The sequence below is a fragment of the Sphaeramia orbicularis genome, chromosome 3, assembly GCF_902148855.1.
Source record: "Sphaeramia orbicularis chromosome 3, fSphaOr1.1, whole genome shotgun sequence".
Classification (NCBI taxonomy): domain Eukaryota; kingdom Metazoa; phylum Chordata; class Actinopteri; order Kurtiformes; family Apogonidae; genus Sphaeramia; species Sphaeramia orbicularis.
The window spans coordinates 17,665,327-17,687,616 of NC_043959.1; the positions used below are offsets into that span (position 1 = coordinate 17,665,327).

General features: G+C 39.3%; 4 non-coding genes and 5 pseudogenes across 4 annotated transcripts; 4 read left to right on the top strand and 5 right to left on the bottom strand.

Moving 5' to 3' along the window:
* Positions 1–16,422: 16,422 nt before the first annotated feature.
* LOC115417368 (uncharacterized) lies at positions 16,423–16,541 on the bottom strand (annotated as a pseudogene).
* Positions 16,542–17,038: 497 nt separating this feature from the next.
* Positions 17,039–17,157, top strand: LOC115417350 (5S ribosomal RNA). The gene has a single exon (XR_003935147.1). It is a non-coding gene; the product is annotated as a 5S ribosomal RNA (ribosomal RNA).
* Positions 17,158–17,687: 530 nt separating this feature from the next.
* LOC115417298 (uncharacterized) lies at positions 17,688–17,807 on the bottom strand (annotated as a pseudogene).
* A 492-nt stretch (positions 17,808–18,299) lies between these two features.
* LOC115417303 (uncharacterized) lies at positions 18,300–18,420 on the top strand (annotated as a pseudogene).
* A 790-nt stretch (positions 18,421–19,210) lies between these two features.
* Positions 19,211–19,329, bottom strand: LOC115417370 (uncharacterized; annotated as a pseudogene).
* Positions 19,330–19,832: 503 nt separating this feature from the next.
* Positions 19,833–19,951, top strand: LOC115417307 (5S ribosomal RNA). Its single transcript, XR_003935106.1, has one exon. It is a non-coding gene; the product is annotated as a 5S ribosomal RNA (ribosomal RNA).
* A 530-nt stretch (positions 19,952–20,481) lies between these two features.
* On the bottom strand, positions 20,482–20,600 carry LOC115417369 (uncharacterized; annotated as a pseudogene).
* A 496-nt stretch (positions 20,601–21,096) lies between these two features.
* Positions 21,097–21,215, top strand: LOC115417313 (5S ribosomal RNA). The gene has a single exon (XR_003935110.1). It is a non-coding gene; the product is annotated as a 5S ribosomal RNA (ribosomal RNA).
* Positions 21,216–21,979: 764 nt separating this feature from the next.
* LOC115417336 (5S ribosomal RNA) lies at positions 21,980–22,098 on the bottom strand. Its single transcript, XR_003935133.1, has one exon. It is a non-coding gene; the product is annotated as a 5S ribosomal RNA (ribosomal RNA).
* Between the last annotated feature and the right edge of the window lie 192 nt (positions 22,099–22,290).

Here is a 22,290-nt window from a genome sequence, read left to right on the forward strand (position 1 = left end):
TTCCACTGTTTGTACTTGTATTTGTAGTAGTAGTATATCCACTGTTAGTACTTGTATTTGTAGTAGTAGTATTTCCACTGTTTGTACTTGTATTTGTAGTAGTAGTATATCCACTGTTAGTACTTGTATTTGTAGTAGTAGTATTTCCACCGTTAGTACTTGTATTTGTAGTAGTAGTATTTCCACTGTTAGTACTTGTATTTGTAGTAGTAGTATTTCCACTGTTTGTACTTGTATTTGTAGTAGTAGTACATCCAATGTTAGTACTTGTATTTGTAGTAGTAGTATATCCACTGTTAGTACTTGTATTTGTAGTAGTAGTATTTCCACTGTTAGTACTTGTATTTGTAGTAGTAGTAGTACATCCAATGTTAGTACTTGTATTTGTAGTAGTAGTATATCCAATGTTAGTACTTGTATTTGTAGTAGTAGTACATCTAATGTTAGTACTTGTATTTGTAGTAGTAGTATATCCACTGTTAGTACTTGTATTTGTAGTAGTAGTATTTCCACTGTTAGTACTTGTATTTGTAGTAGTAGTATTAACAGTCATGGACATTAGCTCTGGCTATTTGTAATTATACAAACTTCAGCTGATCTACTTTTGACAGTTCTAGTTCAGTTATCTGTCCATCAGTTCCATCCATGTGTCTCCCCCTACTTCTCCCCCAGTCTCTCTCTCTCTCTCTCTCTCTCTTTTTCTCCTCCTTTTACTCTCTCTCTGCTCCTGTCAGTCGTCCATCCTCCTCAGTCTGGGTCTGCTCCAGGTTTCTGCTGTTTAAAGGTACTTTTTCCTTCCACTGTCTCCACTCACTAGTGTTTACTCCTGGAGGATTCGGTTGGTTTCTGTAAATTAGCTTCAGTCTGGTTTCTAAATGTAAAGTGTCATGAAATAAGTTTTGTTATGATTTGGCGCTATATAAATAAAATTGGATTCATTTCAACAGAATGTTTTTGCTGTAAATGCACCTTAATGGACATCTCCTTGTGCACAGGGTGTATTAGGGCTAAAATATTTGAAAATTAGAACCAACTGAAGTTTCACATATGTTGCTGTGTATTATGTTTTTTATATATATATATATATATATATATATATATATATATATATATATATATATATATATATATATATATATACACAGGGTGGGGAAGCAAAATTTACGATGAACATTTAGTTGTTTTTTTCTCAGCAGGCACTACGTCAATTGTTTTGAAACCAAACATATACTGATGTCATAATCATACCTAACACTATTATCCATACCTTTTCAGAAACTTTTGCCCATATGAGTAATCAGGAAAGCAAACGTCAAAGAGTGTGTGATTTGCTGAATGCACTCGTCACACCAAAGGAGATTTCAAAAATAGTTGGAGTGTCCATAAAGACTGTTTATAATGGAAAGAAGAGAATGACTATGAGCAAAACTATTACGAGAAAGTCTGGAAGTGGAGGAAGCAACAAAAAACGTACCAAAGCTTTTATTAAAGCTCTCAAATCCAAAATCCTAAAGGATCCAACCAAATCCATGAGAAAAATGGCAATTGAACTTGAGGTAGACAACAAGACCGTTAGAAATGCAGTAAAATATGATTTGAAGATTTAAATTCTCATGACTTTCAATAAACTAATTGGTCATACACTGTCTTTCAATCCCTGCCTCAAAATATTGTAAATTTTGCTTCCCCACCCTGTATATATATGTGTGTGTGCGTGTGCGCGTGTGTGTGTGTATATAGGTATATAGGTAGAGCTCAAAAAATTTGAATATCATGAAAAAGTTCGATATGTTTTGGTACTTTTTTGTTATTTTTTTTAAATAATAGATGTAAATTTAAGAACAAAATTAACTGTTGGATTTTTAAGCATTTATTTTGGTACATCCAACTCCAATAAGCACTTAAGTGATTTTCAGAGAGTTTATTTAGGTAGTATACCTTTTTATTGTGATATTTACAAAGGCTCTGAGTTATTTTTTAGAGTGTGATGTAATGTTATTAAATATCCTGAAATTTATGTCTGTTATCAGCATAATCTATTTCAGGTGTTTGTATTTTTCTCAACATGAATATAAGGATACCTTCAAATGTTTACTAAAGAACGAGGTGTTAGTTTTTGGTTTTGTTTGTGTATTTTTAGTGAGGTGACATTTTTAAATATCAGGGCAGGAAACTTTATGATGGAGGCACCCCACTGACATGTACTGTTGGCCTGCATTTTTTAATACTGATATATATCATATAAATAAAATCAAATATAGTACAGAAATAGTACAATAGTTCTGCATATTATATAATGCCATGGTGTTAGGGTAAAATCTAAAGGTACAAAATATTCTATATACTTTTGTAACCTACTAAAAATAGTACTTTACATTTAGTAGTAGCAATGCAGAAACTGTCCTCTTATTAAAAAAAAGAAAAGAAATAAAAAATAATACAGTTTAATCCTATGCCTGATGACCAACAAAGGTTATTAAGTTGTACATATAGTTGTACATAGTTATACATATGTATGCCTATTTGTAAATGATGAACAAATTAACCCTTTAATGCATGACATCCACATTTCTGGACACAGTTCACTTTTCAAAGGGTTCTAAAGGCAATATTCTCCAAACCACATGGGGGCAGTGTCTATGTAGATACCTAGTAGAATGTAGTGGGGTCTTTCATCAGTCTTCTTCCTCAACTGGACTAAGTCATCCTCCCATTTTCACATCCATTCATTAATTTATTTTATTTATTTATTTTTGGAATAATCCTGGTTGGAGACTCATTTTCTCTGATGGCAGTAAGAATGTCGGTGACTCAACCATGCGATTTGGTATTTACTGATATTCTGCTGTAAAATCTAGGTTGAACTTGGCACGCCCCAGAAGATATTTAGACCTTAGAGAATGTCAGGCAGGTTCCAGGGGATTTCTTTTGTTTTAATGTGGTGTGCACTCAAAGGTTGCTGTGATGGTATAGTGTACCCATGTGACCACTGACATCCAATGAGAGCACTGTTAAGCTTCTACAGAAACATAGTTTTTCACCACCATGCTTTTTTGTTTGTTTTGTTTGTTGTGTTTTTTGCAATTTTGATGTTATTTGCTGTGAGTGTGATTGTTTGTCTCTATATGTCAGTCCTGCGATGAACTGATGACATGTCCAGGGTGAACCCCACCTTCACCCATAAGTAGCTGGGATACTAACCCTAACCCTCATGACCCTAGTGAGGATAAAGCGGGTTCAGAAAATGAATGAATGAATGAAATGAATGTTATTTGCTGGACTAAAAGTTTCAGATCAGTGGTCTGCAGTGTTAACATGTGACATTTTGGTATTTCTTCACCTGTTTTGGAACCTTGGCCAAGCAAGCACTAAAAATGTAGTACCAGATTTCAGGTTCTTGTACGTAATGGAAAAGCAAAAAGGTCAAGTCGTGCCAGTACCATGTAGTGGAAACGTGACATTAGTTCCACCAGCTCGTCGTCATTCTGAAGCTTGTTGTTTTCACACATTTGTATTATGGTGTCATCAAATGTTGTCAGCTTAGCTCTGTTTTCAGACTGAAAATAGCCCCAGTAAAACCATTAATCACCTCCGTTTTCTGTTCGGGTTGTGTTGTCAACAGCTGAACTACAGATCTGTTTGAATCCAACAAACAGCGTCAGAACCGTCACAGTTTAGTCTGAACTGTGGATCAACAAACGGCAACTGAGCAAAGATCAATACATCCCATAATAACTTTACAGGGTGGGGAAGCAAAATTTACAATGAACATTTAGTTGTTTTTTCTCAGCAGGCACTACGTCAATTGTTTTGAAACCAAACATATATTGATGTCATAATCATACCTAACACTATTATCCATACCTTTTCAGAAACTTTTGCCCATATGAGTAATCAGGAAAGCAAACGTCAAAGAGTGTGTGATTTGCTGAATGCACTCGTCACACCAAAGGAGATTTCAAAAATAGTTGGAGTGTCCATAAAGACTGTTTATAATGGAAAGAAGAGAATGACTATGAGCAAAACTATTACGAGAAAGTCTGGAAGATACTATTAAAGAAGAATGGGAGAAGTTGTCACCCGAATATTTGAGGAACACTTGCACAAGTTTCAGGAAGCGTGTGAAGGCAGTTATTGAGAAAGAAGGAGGACACATAGAATGAAAACATTTTCTATTATGTACATTTTCTTGTGGCAAATAAATTCTCATGACTTTCAATAAACTAATTGGTCATACACTGTCTTTCAATCCCTGCCTCAAAATATTGTAAATTTTGCTTCCCCACCCTGTATACCTTCAAAAGCCTCAGAATGAAACTCACCCATGTAGAAGAAATGCTGACATTTCAGCGTCAAACTCCATTGATTTAATCCAGCAAAACTCATATTGTGTTTGTAGATGGGAAGTTTAAATGGTTGAAGAATGGTGTGTAAATTATTCAGTTATAACCCTAAATTATATAAACCCCAAGATTATAACCTAAAACTGGTGATTTTTTTCTATTGTGGTTATTTTAGAGTTGGTCTCATAGTAAATGACGTTCTACAAATGTTCCGTCTAACTTTGTCCATTATCTTCACAGTCATTTACAGTAGGTCATTATTCAACTGCCTTTGAATTAAACTAGACCACACTTAAATAAAACACATGCCAATAGAAGAGTATCTCATTTATTAACTTTATTTATTTATATATGCATTTCAAATGCTGTCACCAGTCACAAGTGTTTGCTCCTGGAGGATTCTGTTGGGTTTCTGTAAATTGGCTTAGAGTCTGGTTTTGACCAACTCTACATATAAAGTATCATGAGATAAGTTTTTTGTTGTGGTCTGGCGCTATATAAATAAAATTTGATTGATTGAGTGATTTGATTGGTTTTCCCCTGTAAGTCGCTTTGGAAAAAAATGTCTGCCGAATGCATAAACATAAACATAAAATAAGTTTATATAACACTTGCTGGCTAATTATCTGTGAGTAATACTTGTTGACCTTTGACCCTTGCAGGAAGCAGAGAGCTGGAAGCTGCCAGCCCATCAGGGTGTTTAACGGAGCTCATGAATGAACATCACTGATTGGACTTTGATCGCAAACAGCAACAGGTGAGTCTGACCTCATAATATGTGGATGCATTTTAATATGTGTCTGTTATCCAAAACCTTCTAAATCAGAAATCTCTCCATATATTTTACAATTCTATTGTTCTTCCATATCTGAACTATTGTGTAGCGATATGGGGTAACAATTATAAATCAAATATTAATTCTATATTCTTACTTCAAAAAAAGGCAATTCAACTTGTCAATCAAGCACAGTACTTAGCTCCAACAAATCCCCTATTTATAAAATTAAATGCTCTAAAACTACACAATCTTGTCGACCTTAATACCCTTATTATAATGTATAAAACCCATGACCATATGCTCCCCTACAGTCTACAGGAGAGGTTTGAGCCCAGGCAAAGGAATTATAATTTAAGGGGAACTGAAATCTACAAGAAAATGAAGTGCAGAACAAACATAAAAAGCCAATGTATCTCTGTCAGAGGGCTCCATCTGTGGAATAATCAGGAGCAAAACTTAAAAATGTCTTCTTCAGTTTGTGCATTTAAAAGAATGTCTAAATCCACTATAATAACAAAAGTTAGAACATTATCCAAAAAGTGAAAATCTAGTTATAACACAGACGTACGTATAAAATAAGATATTATTGTAGTTAATTGGTTATCTTGATAAGAAGATATTATCACATTTATTGATCATTATATTTGGAGTAAATATTTAAAGCGCATATAAATATTATAGTCTATATTAACAACGGTTGATTACGCAAATCTGATTGTGTATGAGGTGACTAAAAAAGTATATATGAATGGTTTGTATGGGTATTTTGTGTTAAAAATATACAGAGGAAAATGTGTGTTAACAAAGTAAAGGAAGCCTTTCCTTTTCGAGCGCAGAAAATTTTTATTTATTTATTTATTTTTGACCATGTATGATTCTCTGTTATCTGATGATTCTATGTGCTCAAAATAAAACTACTACTACTACTATCCAATGAAGAGATGACACAGTTGCTGAATACACATTTAGACAGAGGATTAGAGCTCTGGGCCACAACAGCATACGATAAAATAACATTTTTTTGCACATATCTCCTGTATTTTCTTGCTGTATCTGAAGAAAAGAAAGAGCTAAATATGTATGATCACTGACCCTGAACGCTAAGACTTATGCACTGTACTGTACATTCATTTCAAGTTCAACAGACTGGTTTAGGATTGTTTCTGTGTAAAATCAACTGCCCCGCTCAAAGGCTGTAACACTATTAATACCATTACTACTGCCATTATTCACAATAAAGACAGTGTTTTCAAGGAGTTTTTTTCCAAAGAATTTTATTTTATTATATGCTAAAAATAATCATTCAGATGTCAATGTAATCTCCCAAAACCCCAAAGGTGACATCTATAACAAGGCAAGTAAATTCCTCAGAACCCGTCAGTGTTCTGAGGAAAGTTTGGAGTATCTTCTTCAGAAGGTTTGACCGAACCCTCAGTAGTGGCCTCCTTGTCCATGGAGGCAGTGGCAGCTCCAGCAGGGCAACGACAACAACCACACCCATCAGAAGGGGACCATAAATCCGCCTGTAGGGTAGAAGACAAACCACGAAGAAACACAGACAGAAAGAAGAACACTTATTTTAATCATTTGGGATACGTCTATAGATCATAAATAAGAATGGACAACACAACAAATCCCCAACATGAACTCAGCATTTACCAGGTGGTGTGTCCCCCTCTTATTCCTGATGCAAAATCTCCATCCTGCTGATTCACTGCGTTCTCTTCTACTGTAAACATTACAGTATTTTAGTCTGGTTTAGTCAAGCATGACAACATGAAGAGAAATAAAGAAAATGTGTCTGTCTTAAAAGTGTCCCAGTTGTACCTTGGATGTGTGTGTCCATGTTGTCGAAGGGATATGGACTTAACGTAGTTTGGGTAGATTTCACTTGGATGATTTTTGCCCTGAATATAGAAGAGACAGTTCATTAAAAACATCCTAAAGCCTGTTTTACTACTACTACTAATATGCTTTGGGCTGCTCTCTCATTACCTCAGTAAATCATCTGATTCAAACGATCTGCATGTCCTTCTTAAATGATTTTAATAACTGGACACAAAGAGTCTAAAGTTGTTTCAACAGATGATAAAGACTAAAACTACAATGTTAACACTAGAAGCACTTGGAGAGTGCAGACCTCCACCAAGGCAGATCAGTGGGCCACCGACCCCCCCCCCCGATCACCACCAAATTTCAAATCCGTTCTTAACTTTTTGAGTTGTCTTGCACACAGACAGACACACAGACAGACAAATCAACGCTGGCAAAAACATAACCTCCTTGGTGGAGGTAATAAAGTACAGTCCTGTACTGTGTTAATATATGTGAAAATACATTCAAAATACTCCAATGCAACGTAACAAGTGTAAAACACATGGACTCTTGGAGGGAGAAGGCTTTGCCCTTGGAAATGGTCTTCAACTAACAGAACAGAATGCAGATGTATAATACGGTTAACACTGGCATGCATAGTACGATGAAACTCAAACAGAATACATTGTATATCAGAATCCCCCCACTTTTTATTAATGCCTTTGGTTTTGAATATTTCTTGTAGCGTTGAAACAGCTAGTCGGCCTGTTGAGCGTCACATTCGGGCACCGATACAAACATTACTCATTGTTTCCTCACATGCAGACTACATAACATATACATCCTCTAATTTAATTAAAAACAAAGACATGTAATTAACTGGAGTTGGAAAGGCTTTTGTTTATTGATAAGATCAGAATTTATAAATGGTTAGTATAGTCTTTATAATTTTATAATACAACCTTAGATGAAGTAAGGAATGGAAGATCAGTTCTGTATTGGATATGCAGGTAGGTCATGTTTTTTGTGTAATAAGAAGTGGGTTTACATTAATAGTAAGAAACTGACAACAGGATAGCCATTGCTCTGCCTATGACTCAGTAAGGGTGCAACTTCATAAATTACAAAAATACAAAAAGGCCAATAAACCTTGCCATACATATATTAAGTCAAAACTAATACTAACACAACCACCCCGTTCAATTTTTGCACATAAAAATAACACATTTACAACAAAATATCCACTACCCATAATGCACTGCGGCAAAAATGCCACACTATTGTTTTTTTGCACTATTAGGCCGTAACGTGAACGCCGTATCGTTTCATCGCGTTCCGACATATGGGGCACTACAATCTTTTTACTCAGTTACAAAGATGTATTGTTCCTGAGCTAAATGTGAAAAGTTCTCCATTTGCAATCCTGCAGTTTTTTTAAAATCAGTGTTTGAAGTCGGTACTACTTAACTTTATTCGCGCAATGCTATTGTTATCATGCGTGCTGCGGTTTTAGTCACGTGTAACCTGCTGGTCCAATAAGAAAGCGCAAAACATCCAAGATCGCTGCGACCAGGAAGAGAGCTTCCTGTAGTTCGGAGGAGGAAAATACAACGAAAAGTTTCAAAAAGCCAGCAAAAATATGGAAGATGCACCTCATATCCGTAAAAAAAAAAAAAAGAAAAAATACAGGATTTATCGGTCAAACGATGGGAAACGTTAAGAAACTGTGTCGAACGATGGCTGTGTTTGAGTGGTGAGAGCAGGACTATGACTGAAACTTATAAACAGTGGATCATTAGTGACTTTGACAATGTTCCAGAAGATGCTGGGTTTCATACAACATGCTACAGACGATTCATTGACAAAAAACGATTGGATTCCGCGGAGAAACATAGAAGAGAGAATTCAGATGTCAATGAATCACAGGCGAGGCGAGTCTGTGCAGCAGCACCACAGGATCAACAAGTGAAACGCCCAGGAAGAAATGACGGTCCAGGATGGGTCTACCTCAGGGGTCTCAAACTCCGGTCCTTGAGGGCCACTATCCTGCATGTTTTAGATGTATCCCTCTTCCAACACACCTGATTCAAATGATAAGCCTACCATCAAGCTCTGCAGAAGCCTGATAACGACCGTCAGGTGTGCTGGAAGAGGGAAACATCTAAAACATGCAGGATACCGGCCCTCGAGGATTTTAGTTTGAGACCCCTGGTCTACCTACTGTTTAATCTGGTCCTGTTCTGCTTGCCTTATGCATAATATGTAAAAAAAAAAAAAAAAAAAAAAAAAAAAGAAGTGGATAAATACATCATGGCAAATGCACAAAGGATCATCTTTCACTGGCACAGACGTTATCAGCAGGTGTGTAAAAAAAACAATGTCTCTCACACTCACACACAAATACTGTATATAAGTAAGTGTGTAAGTTTATTCTATTCTCTACTACTGCTACTGCTATTACTACTACTGCTACCACTATTACTGATCATAACTCATTCTCTCTCACACAATGCTGCTTGCAGCTTTGTGAAACTGGGTGTATGTGTGTTTCAGAAATGAGCCACCTTCAATGTCAGCTACAAGATCTTCTCTTCAGTGAGCAGATCATGAGGCAAAGAATTCTTATTATTGTGAACCACCACCAAACATTCATACACCAGAGTGAGTGGCACTGGGTGAAGTGTCTTGCCCAAGAACACAATGGACTGACTAGGACAGAGCGGGATTCGAACCGCCGACCCTTCGGTTATTATTGGACGACCTGCTCTACCATCTGAGCCATGGCCACCCAGTCTTGCTGACAATGTGTCATTATTGTTCCTTGGCAGTTTGCCCTATCCACGCCTCCAACATGTGATGCTCTACACCAACACTGCAAAAGGGCAAACTACCAAACAGCAATAATGAGACATTGTCTGAAAGGTATTATGTGTGCACCCTCACCCATTGGTAGTGGATGGCACATTGAGGATGGGGAGTCAACAGTGACCTGGATGACTAAAAATCCTGCTCCTCAAAGTGTTTTGCAGTTCGTCCACTGCACTTGGAAACTAGGCAAATGTGATACAGACAGGTGTTCCTGTATGCCAGCAAGACTGTCTTGCACTGATTTGTGTAGGTGCCAGCACTGTGTGAATGTTCAGAAGGACACAGAAGATATAGCTACATGGGATGATGTTTCTGACAGTGATGGTGATGATTAGACGTTATAGAACCATGAAATATCCTCTAAAAAAAAGCATCCATTGAACAAAAATAAAAGTTTACAGTGTACTGTGTAAAAAACCAGACCGAGATCTATTAAAAAACATATTGTTATACAAACGTATTGTTACATGACAAACGCATCATTGTTAAAAGAAGAAAAGAAACCCTGCAACTGTAAACACTGTAAATGTCAAGCAATGCTGTTACATTGATGTATGTGTGTTTGTGTGTGGCAAAATACACCATGTGTAATATGTGAAATCAGTAGAAGCTTTTTCCCACAAATTTCCAAGATTTCATGGTCTAAATTCACATTGCATGGTAATAATTCATCAAGACATGTCTAAAATGTATAAATATCAATTTGTGAGAGTTTTTGTGTAGCTAAAATGAATGTTGATAAATAAAACAAGTGAATCTAGCATCACAGAATTTTCATTTTTTAATTTTATATTCATATAGATTTATGGCTTGTGACAAAAAACTGCAGGATATATTGCGGAGAACTTTTAACCCAAAGTCCATGAGGGTACAGTCTAAACAAAAATGCATTTAAAAAGTAGTGCCCAGACACGGGAACAAAAATCATTTTCTAGCCACTTTTCATGGTTCACCTTGTGGCCTATATCTTTATACTTTTTCTTGCACTTTATTCTGTTTGTGCCTCAACCTTCGAATTTCCTCATTGTGGGATCAATCAAGTCTAATCTAGGGATGTAAACAATTAATCAACTATCAATTAATTGTCGATAAGAATCTGTTTGATTAAATTACAATATTATCGGTTAATTGCCCTTTCCCACGGCAGTGTTCATGGTGTCGACAGTAGGGGGCGCATAAACTAAGATTCATTGCAGAGGTTGAATATTGGGGGAAGTTGTTCACACCTGTACACACCTGTCCAAAGGGTGCCTGCTTGTCCGCGCTGCGATTCCGCGGCCAGGATAGCCATTGAACCAGATCATGGCGTTGATGAGTTAGAATGGCTTTAATTCCATTTATCATAATTTTGACAAATGATTCTTTGAAAATTAGTAATCGACAACACCGAAATAGACAAATATATGATTCGGTTTGTTTATGTGTTATGACAACTTACCTGCTGTTCGTATCTTGTTAGCATGCTAGCCGGCTGAAGTGTCCGACCGATGATCCAAAAGTTGACTTGACAGCTCATATCTCCCTCAGAAAAATGTAGTAACTGACGACACTAATGTTGACAAATGAATGATTTGGCTATTTAATGTGTAATGAAAATGTATTGACAACTCGTCCGTGTTTTAGGTAGCTAACGTGTCCGCTGATGCGGTGTTTACGTACCACCACCACCCCCCCCTCAGAGGGGGCTTGCGGTGTACTTTATGTTGTTTATCTCCTTGAGCTGACATTGTGACTAATATTCTGATATTTTCTATTCTACAGAGAAACAGATGAAAATTAAAGCTGCAAGCAGCATTGGGCGGGACCTCGCACCGGGCAGTCCGCCTCCCCCGCGATCCACCTCCCGTGACCGTCCTCACCTCAGCTCCACTCACACCTCTCCGTCCCCATACCAGTTCCCACCGTTTAGTGTCCGTCCTCCTTACATCTGTACAGAACACCAGCGACCCTCTGCTGAAACCACCATCACCTTTAAATGAGACTTTTATTTTGGAAACCCTACTGTGTGTATGTGCATTTGTTTTGTATGTGAGAGAAAGAATCAGTTTGAAAAATGAATTGAAATTGTATGAATAAGTGAGTATAAAAGTGATGATTTACCACATTTAAGGCTATTATTTTGGAAAAACCCTATTGTGTGAGGATGTGTGTCTGTGAGAAAGAGTACTTTTGAATGAAGAAACATTGTACAAACAGTTGAGTGTTTGGTCATAAAAATGAAAAGAAGTTATGTAATAGACATTTTGTATTATTCTTAATTGGGGTTTTATTTTGAAAAAATGTACTCTGTGTACTTTTGAATGTGTGCAAAATTTCCAATATCCAAAATACAATGCAGTAAAATCTGTTTTAAAATTAAAAAAAAAGTTTTGGATTGCCTGGGACTTGAACCCAGGTCCACTTGTTCCATGGGCAGCTACATGAACCACTGCACTAAAGACAGACTTATGCAATCAGGCACCAGCAAAACTTTTATAGGGACTTTGTCATTGTAAAATGTGAAACTAAACATTGTCTTCAAAAAATCACCATTATTCCATAACCGTAGGTCGTATCTGAAAAATTCTTTCACTTTCACAAGTCTGCAGACTTGTGGGAATTTAATAACTTTTTTGTCCAAAGTCTGAAATGAATAAGCAGTAATTGCAGAAACGTAGAGTAACTTTCAAAGGCAGATTGCCAACTTCCTGTTGGAGTTAGCTCATGAGTGTCAGCGTATGATTTGTCGGGCTCAATCAGACCAACATTTTGGCGTTTGTTTCATGTTTCTGTGACATTCCTACTGGCCGCTAGGGCAGATTTTGTGTGTTTTTTAGTACAAAGGTGGTGCTATAGAGTCCATTTTGGCACCCAAGGGGTTAATTTTGATATTAAATCAAAGTGTTAACCAGCCATGACATACATGTCAAATTTGGTGAGTTTTGGAGCATGTTAAGGGGGTCAAATGGCAGTCTAAAGTGGAAAAAGTATGAAAAGAAACAAACTGTCATAAATCAATAACCGTACATCGTATCTGAAAAATTTTTGGATGTGAGCATTGTGGTGAGTCCCGTGAACACATAGATATGTCACGTGGGGAAAAACTCAAAAGTGAAAAATGAGTTCCAAACATCGCAACTTTGCGGGCTCGTAAAAAAAAAAACTAAGACAGTTAAGACTAAGTTACGAGATCACTTTTTTGAGGAGAGTTCACTCTATCATTTGGTGCTATTTAGAAGTCAATAGGACAAACGGTGTCATCGGAGTTAGTTTTAAAAATTTTATTTTGAAAGGCATATTGCAGACTTCCTGTTGGAGATAGGTCATCAGTGTCAGTGGATGATTTGTAGAGCAATGTCCATCCAACATTTTGGCATTGGTTTCATGTCTCTATGACTTTCCTACTGGCCACTAGCGCAGTTGCCGTTTTTCTTGACATAGGTGGCACTAGAGAGCCCATTTTGGCACCTATGGGGTTAGTTTTTTCATTTTATCAAATTTTTCGCCAGGCCTGACATGTGTGCCAAATTTGGTGAGTTTTGGAGCATGTTTAGGGGGTCAAAACCCAGTTCAAAGTGACGGCGGAAAAAAAAAAAAAAAAAAACGAACAAAAAACAATAGGGCCTTGCTTGCAGGCAAGGCCTCTCACTGTGTGAGAGGGCCTTACCTTTCGGCTCGGTCCCTAACTATAGAGAAAGAATGGTAAGGCCACTTTTTTTCAAAGCAGGCTACTGGCTTTCTGTACAAGTAGCCTTTATGAAAGCTGTACTATATGTGTGCATCAAAGAAACTTTCAGAGAAAACTTTCAAATGAATTTTTATTGTAGTTACACCTGTGGGGTTTTTTTTTTGCCTATAGTAGAAAAATGTATGACTTTTTCAGCTTATGCTGCATTGTATTAAATCTATACATACTGTAGGCTATTAAATATGAATGAATGAAATCTTCATTTCGAGCATGTAGACAGTGAAATCAAAACAAAAAAATCAACCGACAAAATTTAAATACTGGTACAGAAAAGATTGATAAGCAAACACACAACAAAATAAATACATAAATAACAGTAGTAATAGTAAATAAATAAGAATAATATGAATATAACTAAAACAAATGAAATGAAATTATACATGCTTGAAAAGGAGTAGTAAGAAGTAAAAACTTATGTACTCCTACCCCATATTTCTGTTCCTTATGATCATTATGTAGCAATTATTATTTTGTATGAATATTGTTAATAATAATAATAACAACAATAATAAGAGTAGTGTAACAATATCACACATCCTTTTTCCTATATTACACTTAATATAATAATACCCATTTACAACTTTTCCTACCAGATATTAATACCAGATATTAATAAAAACTAAAAAGAACAAAAACAAAACAAACAAAAACACATATACATACATAACAATATTGTTTTAGATGTAAGTGATTTCACCAAAATGTTTTCCTGTGTTACTGAAAAAGATGGAAAGCACAAGGATGGATTCCATTTCTCCCATCTTCTACATTATATCTCAATAAACTGTGCTTTTTTGGATTAACCATATCTGTATTTGCTTCACCAATTTGTCAGATAATGTAATTTTTTCTATAATGTATTATACATGTGAAAGTGATTTAATACATAGGCCAACACCATATTCAGAATACAAATTGAATCTTATCAGTGACAAATGAAATCTTATCTGTTCCATCTAGGTAAATGAAACATAATAGAAATAATTATGTCAGTAATAGAATGTGAATAAATATGTGCATGGAAAGAGATAACTGAAATTGGCAAGTTGTCTTCTTGCATTAATAAAAGGATGTTTTATTCGACCTCTGCAGAGCTCAGATGCAGCCAAGGCTGTGGCAGGGGACCCCTGTGCCGTCCCAGACCCTGTCTGGCTGGACCCCAAGCGGGCCAAGGCGGCGTCCAAGAGGGTCGGGGGGCAGCTGTGGCGAGGCCGGCTGGTGCTCACGTTCGGGAAGTACGGCGGGCAGACGCTGCAGTGGCTCCTGGAGAATGACGTGGGCTGGCTGGTCTAGCTGCTCTTCGAGTTCTGCCAGAAAGGGGAGCAGAACCAGGTCCTGCAGTGGCAGAAGCAGAACCAGGTCCTGCAGTGGCAGAAGCAGAACCAGGTCCTGCAGTGGCAGAAGCAGCGCATGCTGGAGTACACCAGAGAGTTCCCTGCTGTCACCTGCATCTGGACAGAAGACTAGAAATGAGACGCACTCAGCAGTCAGTGAGCAGTTGCACAGTAATGAGCACCAGAGTTTTAAAAGCAAATCTCAATTTTATATATTATTGGCTATATGATATTTCTTATATTATATGATATTTCTTATATTTATTGTATTATATGATGCTTCTTATATTTATTATATTATATGATAGTATTAATTATATGATATAAATTTTCAACAAAATAACATTGAAGCGGTTTATTTTAAGTTTTGTAGGCGTATTGGTCGTGAGTTCAAATATCTGAGTTGTCCATAATGTTATTCATATTTTATGTTTTTTAGTACTCTATCTATAGGCCTAATCTACAAACACAATCAACTTGTCATTCACTCGGTCACCAAAAAAAAAAAAAAAAACAGATGAAAACAAGTATATCACAACACACATTGTAGTCAGATTAAGATAAAAAAAAAGAATTCACCAAAAAGTGCAGATTTAAGTCATGTTATTTTTTATTTATTTATTTATTTTATTTTGAACATGCAAAGAAAATAAAACAAAACAAAGCAAATTAAGACATAAACAAAATAACATTTAAATGGAAAGAATCTATCTTCAATCACATACAAGTCTGAATTTTGCATGGTCGAAAAGGAGTAGGAAGAAGTATAAACTTATTTAATCCTACCTCCTACCTTTAATCCTATGTTAATCTCATAGACTGCGAGATGGGAGGCACCATCAAGGTATACATAGCCCTTTAATGTTCAATGAGGTGGCTTTGCACGGAACAAGCAAATATACAGCACTTTCTGCAGGAGATCAATTTAATTTGACATGTCATTTGTCTACAATGGTTTGTTTATTTTCTGCAGTTACACTAGTCAAAAGCTAAACGGGCAGAGTCTGCGGTCTCCCAGTTTGAGCAGGATCCCAACTATGCCAGCCATGCAGAGCTGTTAGCTGCCACAGGTAATATGGTTTACATTGAAATGAAGAAGAAAAGACTGTTGTGTTCTGCTCTGGAGCTGTTACCACTGTGTGCTAGAGCCATGTCAAATTCATTAGTGTAGCGTGTATTTAGCAGTGCCGTTCATACTTATTTTTTTTTATTCCATCTCTTTGTCAGAGAACATCCTGGAGGAGTCTGAGGCTGTCTACATTTCTTGAGCACTTTTTGCAGAGTTGACTTTGGAAGGTTTGACTTGTCTGTGTGCTTTTTGTGTGTTCGTTTTATGTACAGAAGTCTGTCTGTAACTATTCAATGTACTGCTGCCCGTCTTGGCCAGGACACTCTTGAAAAAGAGATTCTTAATCTCAATGAGGTTGTCCCGGCTCAATAAAGGTAAAACAAAATGAATAAATAAACAAACAAAATTTGTATTTTTCTCCCGTTGATAAACTGTTGGTTGGTGAAGCAGCAGCAGCAGCCTCTGCTGGTCGCACAGAAAAGTGTCAAAGCTTACAGCACCTGGTATTCCCAGGATGTCTCCAATCCAAGTACTGACCAGGCCCGACCCTGGTTTGTTGCCGAGATCAGACGAGATCGGGAGTGTTCACGGTGGTATGGCCGTAAGCCAGCGTGTCTGTCCTTCTCTCCCTTTTTATAGATTCAGTGCCGCCGCATGTGAGCGGAAGAGGTTCCAAAGGAATGTCAAAGACTTTAAGGTCAGACACCCGATACGCTGACTGCAACAAACACAGAGGTTTGCTACATTACAGAGATAGAAGTCATTACAGGAGGATAACAAAACCATGGTGTCACAACACATCTGAGGGTTACCTACTAAAACTTTGCTTTCACCGTAAGCGTCCAGCCGCCATGTTCCCCCTCCTTCAGACACTGAATTTACGCAAAAACTGCTATTTCCAGCTTGGTTCCACACTTTTGGTGAATTCCTTCCAGGCTGGTATGTTCATCTTGACTCTTTTAGACATTATTTAGATGGCTTTGTTTGTCCTTTGCCACTTTAAATACTGAGTGATTCAGATTTCACATATGGGAAAACACAGGGGGAAACCTGCTCTTCAGTGTGATTAAATCTATAAAGAGGGTGAATATGACAGCTGCACTGGCTTACGGCCATACCACCCTGAAAACGCCCGATCTCGTCTGATCTCGGAAGCAAACCCCGGTTGGGCCTGGTCAGTACTTGGATGGGAGACCACCTGGGAATACCAGGTGCTGTAACCTTTTACCCTCTTCTTGGTGCCCAGCACAGGGTGCAGCTACTTCACCCATCGACGAGAGGAATTCAGAGAGTGCCATGGAGACAGGGACCAAAAGTCTGGATGCGTGGAAAGGAAAGACACGAGAAGGAGAGGGTGGTGCTGCTGTCGCTTCAGCCGTTTGCCCCCTTTCCAGCCAAAAACACTCAAGACAAACCCCCACCCAAAGCCCGCAAAGGTTTTTACTGTTTCTGTTCAGCCCTTTCAAATGCCAGTACGTTTCCTTTGTCCACACTGAATGAATCCAAAAAACTGGAGGTTTAGTAAGTGTCAGCAAAAAAATGTGCCCATAAAGAAATTGTCTTCACAAAGATCAATAAAGCTAAAAATTTACAATATTCTCCTCTTCACAAAGACTCCCAGGTTTTAGCGTCCGTCGCCATCATAGCTTTTGTTTTTCAGGAATGAATTCATTTGTATTTTTCTCTTGTTGATAAACTGTTGGTTGGTGAAGCAGCACCAGCAGCCTCTGCTGGTCGCACAGGAAAGTGTCAAAGCTTACAGCACCTGGTATTCCCAGGATGTCTCAACTCCAAGTACTGACCAGGCCCGACCCTTGGTTTGCTGCCGAGATCAGACGAGATCGGGAGTGTTCAGGGTGGTATGGCCGTAAGCCGGCGTGTCTGTCCTTCTCTCCCTTTTTATAGATTCAGTGCCGCCGCATGTGAGCGGAAGAGGTTCCAAAAGAATGTCAAAGACTTTAAGGTCAGACACCCGATACGCTGACTGCACCAAACACAGAGGTTTGCAACATTACACAGATAGAAGTCATTACAGGAGGATAACAAAACCATGGTGTCACAACACATCTGAGGGTTACCTACTAAAACTTTGCTTTCGCCGTAAGCGTCCAGCCGCCGTGTTCCCCCTCCTTCAGAGGCTGAATATACGCACAAACTGCTATTTCCAGCTTGGTTCTACGCTTTTGGTGAATTCCTTCCAGGCTGGTATGTTCATCTTGACTCTTTTAGACATTATTTAGATCACTTTGTCCTTTGCCACTTTAATACTGAGTGATTTAGATTTCACATATGGGAAAACACAGGGGGAAACCTGCGCTTCAGTGTGATTAAATCTATAAAGAGGGTGAATATGACAGCTGCCCTCGCTTACGGCCATACCACCCTGAAAACGCCCGATCTCGTCTGATCTCAGAAGCATAACCACGGTCAGGCCTGGTCAGTACCTGGATGGGAGACCACCTGGGAATACCGGGTGTCCGTAAGTTTTCACCCTCTTCTTTGTGCCCAGCACAGGGTGCAGCTGCATCACCCATCGACGAGAGGAAAAGATACATTTATTCCCTCCAGAACTCAGAGAGTGCCATGGAGACAGGGACCAAAAGCCTGGACGCGTGGGAAGGGAAGACACGAGAAGGAGAGGGTGGCGCTGCTGTCGCTTCAGCCGTTTGCCCCCTTTCCAGCCAAAAACACTCAAGATAAACCCCCACCCGACGCCCGCAAAGGTTTTTACTGTTTCTGTTCAGCCCTTTCAAAATCCCAGTACATTTCCTTTGTCCACACTGAATGAATCCAAAAATGGAGAGGTTTAGAGTGTCAGCAAAAAAATGTGCCCATGAAGAAATTGTCTTTACAAAGATCAATAAAGGTGAAAAGTTACAATTTTCTCCTCTTCACAAAGACTCCCAGGTTTTAGCGTCCGTCGCCATCATAGCTTTCGTTTTTCAGGAATGAATTCATGAATCCTGATGCACTTTTGTCTACATTTCTTGAGCACTTTTTGCAGAGTTGACTTTGGAAGGTTTGACTTGTCTGTGTGCTTTTTGTGTGTTCGTTTTATGTACGGAAGTCTGTCTGTAACTATTCAATGTACTGCTGCCCGTCTTGGCCAGGACACTCTTGAAAAAGAGATTCTTAATCTCAGTGAGGGTTTCCTGGCTCAATAAAGGTAAAATAAAATGAATAAATAAATCAAATTTGTATTTTTCTCTTGTTGATAAACTGTTGGTTGGTGAAGCAGCAGCAGCAGCCTCTGCTGGTCGCACAGAAAAGTGTCAAAGCTTACAGCACCTGGTATTCCCAGGATGTCTCCAATCCAAGTACTGACCAAGCCCGACCCTGGTTTGCTGCCGAGGTCAGACGAGAGCGGGAGTGTTCAGGGTGGTATGGCCGTAAGCCGGGGTGTCTGTCCTTCTCTCCCTTTTTATAGATTCAATGCCGCCACATGTGAGCGGAAGAGGTTCCAACAGAATCTCAAAGACTTTAAGGTCAGACACCCGATACGCTGACTGCACCAAACACAGAGGTTTGCAACATTACAGAGATAGAAGGCATGACAGGAGGATAACAAAACCATGGTGTCACAACACATCTGAGGGTTACCTCCTGAAACTTTGCTTTCACCGTGGCCGTAAGCGTCCAACTGCCACATTCCCCCTCCTTCAGACACTGAATTTACGCAAAAACTGCTATTTCCAGCTTGGTTCCACGCCTTTGGTGAATTCCTTCCAGGCTGGTATGTTCATATTGACTCTTTTAGACATTCTTTAGATGGCTTTGTTTGTCCTTTGCCACTTTAAATACTGAGTGATTCAGATTTCACATATAGGAAAACACAGGGGGAAACCTGCTCTTCAGTGTGATTAAATCTATAAAGAGGGTGAATACGACAGCTGCGCTCGCTTACGGCCATACCACCCTGAAAACGCCCGATCTCGTCTGATCTCGGAAGCAAACCCCGGTTGGGCCTGGTCAGTACTTGGATGGGAGACCACCTGGGAATACCAGGTGCTGTAAGCTTTTACCCTCTTCTTTGTGCCCAGCACAGGGTGCTGCTGCTTCACCCATCGACGAGAGGAATTCAGAGAGTGCCATGGAGAAAGGGACCAAAAGTCTGGACGCGTGGAAAGGAAAGACACGAGAAGGAGAGGGTGGTGCTGCTGTCGCTTCAGCCGTTTGCCCCCTTTCCAGCCAAAAACACTCAAGACAAACCCCCACCCGACGCCCGCAAAGGTTTTTACTGTTTCTGTTTAGCCCTTTCAAATGCCAGTACGTTTCCTTTGTCCACACTGAATGAATCCAAAAAAGGGGAGGTTTAGTAAGTGTCAGCAAAAAAATGTGCCCATAAAGAAATTGTCTTCACAAAGATCAATAAAGCTAAAAATTTACAATATTCTCCTCTTCACAAAGACTCCCAGGTTTTAGCGTCCGTCGCCATCATAGCTTTCATTTTTCAGGAATGAATTCATTTGTATTTTTCTCTTGTTGATAAACTGTTGGTTGGTGAAGCAGCAGCAGCAGCCTCTGCTGGTCGCACAGAAAAGTGTCAAAGCTTACAGCACCTGGTATTCCCAGGATGTCTCCAATCCAAGTACTGACCAAGCCCGACCCTGGTTGGCTGCCGAGGTCAGACGAGAGCGGGCGTGTTCAGGGTGGTATGGCCGTAAGCCGGTGTGTCTGTCCTTCTCTCCCTTTTTATAGATTCAGTGCCGCCGCATGTGAGCGGAAGAGGTTCCAAAAGAATCTCAAAGACTTTAAGGTCAGACACCCGATACGCTGACTGCACCAAACACAGAGGTTTGCAACATTACAGAGATAGAAGGCATGACAGGAGGATAACAAAACCATGGTGTCACAACACATCTGAGGGTTACCTCCTGAAACTTTGCTTTCGCCGTAAGTGTCCAGCCGCCACGTTCCCCCTCCTTCAGACACTGAATTTACGCAAAAACTGCTATTTCCAGCTTGGTTCCACGCCTTTGGTGAATTCCTTCCAGGCTGGTATGTTCATATTGACTCTTTTAGACATTATTTAGATGGCTTTGTTTGTCCTTTGCCACTTTAAATACTGAGTGATTAGATTTCACATATAGGAAAACACAGGGGGAAACCTGCTCTTCAGTGTGATTAAATCTATAAAGAGGGTGAATATGACAGCTGCGCTCGCTTACGGCCATACCACCCTGAAAACGCCCGATCTCGTCTGATCTCGGAAGCAAACCCCGGTTGGGCCTGGTCAGTACTTGGATGGGAGACCACCTGGGAATACCAGGTGCTGTAAGCTTTTACCCTCTTCTTTGTGCCCAGCACAGGGTGCTGCTGCTTCACCCATCGACGAGAGGAATTCAGAGAGTGCCATGGAGACAGGGACCAAAAGTCTGGACGCGTGGAAAGGAAAGACACGAGAAGGAGAGGGTGGTGCTGCTGTCGCTTCAGCCGTTTGCCCCCTTTCCAGCCAAAAACAGTCAAGACAAACCCCCACCCGACGCCCGCAAAGGTTTTTACTGTTTCTGTTCAGCCCTTTCAAAATGCCAGTACGTTTCCTTTGTCCACACTGAATGAATCCAAAAAAGGGGAGGTTTAGAGAGTGTCAGCAAAAAAATGTGCCCATAAAGAAATTGTCTTTACAAAGATCAATAAAGCTAAAAATTTACAATTTTCTCCTCTTCACAAAGACTCCCAGGTTTTAGCGTCCGTCGCCATCATAGCTTTCGTTTTTCAGGAATGAATTCATGAATCCTGATGCACTTTTGTCTACATTTCTTGAGCACTTTTTGCAGAGTTGACTTTGGAAGGTTTGAATTGTCTGTTTGCTTTTTGTGTGTTCGTTTTATGTACGGAAGTCTGTAACTATTCAATGTACTGCTTCCCGTCTTGGCCAGGACACTCTTGAAAAAGAGATTCTTAATCTCAATGAGGGTTTCCTGGCTCAATAAAGGTAAAATAAAATGAATAAATAAATCAAATTTGTATTTTTCTCTTGTTGATAAACTGTTGGTTGGTGAAGCAGCAGCAGCAGCCTCTGCTGGTCGCACAGAAAAGTGTCAAAGCTTACAGCACCTGGTATTCCCAGGATGTCTCCACTCCAAGTACTGACCAGGCCCGACCCTGGTTTGCTGCCGAGATCAGACGAGATCGGGAGTGTTCAGGGTGGTATGGCCGTAAGCCGGCGTGTCTGTCCTTCTCTCCCTTTTTATGGATTCAGTGCCGCCGCATGTGAGCGGAAGAGGTTCCAAAGGAATCTCAAAGACTTTAAGGTCAGACACCCGATACGCTGACTGCAACAAACACAGAGGTTTGCAACATTACAGAGATAGAAGGCATGACAGGAGGATAACAAAACCATGGTGTCACAACAC